This window comes from Gekko japonicus, unplaced genomic scaffold (genome assembly GCF_001447785.1).
Source record: "Gekko japonicus isolate JY-2015 unplaced genomic scaffold, Gekko_japonicus_V1.1 scaffold1232, whole genome shotgun sequence".
Lineage (NCBI taxonomy): Eukaryota > Metazoa > Chordata > Lepidosauria > Squamata > Gekkonidae > Gekko > Gekko japonicus.
In genome coordinates, this window is record NW_015176009.1 from 309,611 (window position 1) to 313,430 (window position 3,820).

Genomic DNA, 3,820 nt, shown 5'->3' on the forward strand with positions numbered 1-3,820 from the left:
TCCTTCACTTCAGTCTACTGTTGGACCTTGACAAGTGGGAGAAGAAGGAACAGTCTGCACAGAAGAAAATGAGATAAGGGGCATTAGAAAGATTTCAGCTCTAATCTAACCTCCTGGCCTCACTGGCCTCTGTTTGTTGCCACTTGTCGGAGGAGAGGTAGCCAGAAAATCAGCATTGTGCCAATGGCATTATATCATTTTCAGCAGATACATGGAAGTGGTCTTTCTTTTTTTCTTTTTCCGCCCTTGGCTTCCAAGATGTCAAAGTGAGGATGTGGCAGTTCATCTGGTGTGAAATTCCTCATCTTTCTCAGTCTCCCTGTTGGAGCTATCATCAACTGCACAGATAACTCAGGGGCCAAGAATCTGTACATACTCTCTGTCAAAGGGATTAAGGGGCATGTGAACAGGCTACCAGCTGCTGATGTGGGCGATACGATGATGACCACTGTCAAGAAAGGCAAGCCAGAACTCCAGAAAAAGGTTCATCCAGCTGTAGTGATCTGACAAGAGAAATCTTATAGGAGAAAGGACAAGGTGTTCTTGTATTTTGAAGATAACACAGGGGTGATAGTCAATAACAAAGGGGAAATGAAAGGTTCTGCTATTACAGGCCCTGTTGCCAAAGAGTGGGCAGATCTGTGGCCCAGGATCACTTCCAATGCTGGCAGCATTACATAAAACCATTGTCTGTTCTTTGCAAACATCCAATAAAAGTGGTAGTACCAGAAAATACATGGAAGTGATATTGCATAACCACATCAACAACATGGCACCGGAAATTCCTCCCAAATCCCACCCCTGCCTCTCACACTGTTTTCCAATCCTAAGGAACATAAATTCCGCCTGTCAGACCTGAGCTGAAGGTTTGAGTGCCTGGGTCTAAGGGCAGATGGTTCACCTTCCTAGAGAAAGGAGAAAGTCTGCTTGCGTTAGGAGCAACAATAGCTGGAAGTGGTGAGGTCAACCATGCCACAAACTGTAAGGATGCTTCAAGAAATACATTGGCAGACAAAAATGGACCTGTGTGGGAACTTGTTTGAGAACGATGTATGGAAGGGTTCAATGTGCCACTTCTTTCAGATCCCAGCACTCCCCTGGGCAAATCACTATGGCCCAGCATTGCTGGGATGCAGAATTTTTTGGGGGGGTTGAGGAATTGGAAGCCAACTCTCAACAGACATTTAAATTTAATGTATGATGTTTAAATGTTATACGTTTGGAGGGGTGCAAGAAAGCAGACAATGGAGCAAAATAAAGAATCATAGGTTTGATTCACACAAAAGAGAAGTGAAATCCAAATAGATGTTTGGGTTGAAACGGCAAAGACTGAAATTTGAAATCATTCCTGCCTCATACAGTTCAGCTGCTAAATTTCAATGCACATAACTCAATCCTGCTCTCCAATCTTGCTTCACAATCAGTGAACTATGCAAATATATCACATTCTTCCTCCACACTTCTTCTGTAATGCTTTTGCTGTTTGTGGTGATGCTGTACTACTACAGGTATCTCAGAATACATATTTTTTCCCCTCTGTATATCCCAAATTGGTCTGTAATGGACTAAGGATGGATTCTTTCATTTGTATCTTTAGAACTTTTATGCTCATATGGACAATACAGAAAGAAAGCACTTAGTCCTGAATAGTTCCCATGAAAGAAGGAATGTGTGCCCTGCCACAAAAGAATATATTATCCAGCAATAGTGTAAGCCTTTACAAGTAAGGTTTATGTCAGCCCAGGTAACTGAAGACCTTTTCTGTCAGAATGATATTCTAGGTTTTCTTCTTCTTGGCTATATGGTTTTGTTATCTTTTTGTTTATACATAGGCACAAATCGTATTAACCCTGGATTAACCCTTTCTTGTTCATATGCTTTGTGATTGATGCAGTTGATGGAAGAGACATCAAACACTGATCCTCTGCATAAAATAGAAGATCCAGAGCATTCTGCAGCATTTATTGCTGCAGTTCTTCCCGTTACTGTTTTCTTCAGATTTCCAGAGTGTATATTTTATAAAAGATTCCAGGAGGGTGGGTGAATGTTGCCTCCTCCTATGTGCAATACTTTTATGAGATAGGACTCCTCTAAGGTAGTATCTGCTGTCTTTTTCTTTTACCCAAAAATGTCTTGTTCTGTTTCCTTCTGTTGTTTTTTTCCTTTGTATGTGTTGCTAAGAACCCTGGAGTTCCTTAGAGATCTACCAGGAGTTCTTTGATGAGAAAGCAAGAAAGAGATCGATATGTTTCACCACTTGTATACCACTACTGACCTTCTGCGCAATGTTCTGCTACAAGGAAACTTTGGTAATTTTGTAGGGTATACTCTGGTTTTGCATGGGATGACACTGAGGCCAACCAAGCCTAGAGACTGCTGTGTGAATTGATTTTGTGTTTTAGGAAGGCAGGTTACTGAATGAGCACAATCTCTTAATTGTTGCCACTGCCAATTTTAAAGATAAAAATGTCTTCTATAGGACAGTCTGTTTCTGGGAGCTGACAAAGGCCAACCAGAACAAAGGAAGCAGGGGCTTCCACTTCCTCTTTGGCTCCTATTCATTGCAATTGCTGGTACAGACTGACCCTTCCTCCAGAGCCAGTTACCTCAAGGCCAAGTAGCAATTTTAGGGTTACTCTCAAAGCACCTGAGTTCTCTTTTGTGGCTGCTTCACATTGCCCTGGTTGGGGGGGAATCTGTATAGTTTGCTAGAACATTAGGCAGAAAAAATAACCTTTGATAACTTTAATTGGGAAATCATCAATAAAGCTAGATATAAAATAATGATTTACAGTTGACAAGTTATAAGTTTATCACTCTGTATTCCAAAAGAATGTAAGTTGTTATGAGATAGAAATCTTATAGTATTCTTTTTTCTTCATCTCTAAGTGAAGCAACCTATATTTGTGTATTATAATGATGAATTCTGTATTCCTTTTAAAAAAGAATAAAAATTGTTTGGGGGAAGAAAAGAACATTAGGCAGAACTTCCTGAAAGTTAGAGCAGTTTCTCAGTGGAACAGGCTTCCTTAGGAGGTGGTGGGCTCTCCTTTGTTGGAGGTTTTTAAACAGAGGCTAGATGGCCATCTGACAGCAGTGCTGATTCTGTGAACTTAGGCAGATCATGAGAGGGAGGGCAGGAAGGGTTGCCTCAGTGCTTAGTTCTCGTGGCCCTTTCTTACACAACCAGGGAAATGACAATTGCCACTTTGGGGTCAGGAAGCAATTTTTCTCCAGGCAGTTTGACTGGAGATCCTGGAGGTTTTTTGTCATCTTCTGGGAGTGGAACAGTGGTCACTGGGGCTGTGGGGGGAGGTATTTGTGGATTTCTTGCATTGTGCAGGGGATTGGACTAGATGACCCTGGAGGTCCCTTCCAACTCTATGATTATATGATTCTAGATAGATCTAGCTTTTGCTTATGAGGCCATACCTAAAATTAGGCAGGATTACTAATTTGGTTAGATAATTAAGCACCCTGAGGCATGACCAGTCCAAACACTGGACACCAACCTGTTCAAGTGCCTGTGGAAAGAACTTAATTAGTGTTTACCATCATCATTTGAACCCACACATTGCCCAACATAGGGAACTGCATTGATGAATTCACAGTTTTGATGTGCTGGCAAGGAAAACAAGACGCCAAGCCTAACCTGGAGCCAGAGTGAATCTGCCTAAATTTTGCCAAGCCTACTGGGAAACTTTTCAGGTTCACTGCGAGCTCCTTGCAGAAGAGCAGAAATTGGATAGAAGTGTTCCCCCATAAAGCACACTGCTGTGAAGTGCAGTAAAATAACAATATTTGGCCTGTTCTACCCACA

The 3,820-nt window shown here is 41.7% G+C and overlaps 1 pseudogene; it reads left to right on the plus strand.

The window, feature by feature from the left end:
* Window positions 1-258: 258 nt before the first annotated feature.
* Window positions 259-681, plus strand: LOC107123292 (annotated as a pseudogene).
* The last annotated feature ends 3,139 nt before the right edge of the window (window positions 682-3,820 follow it).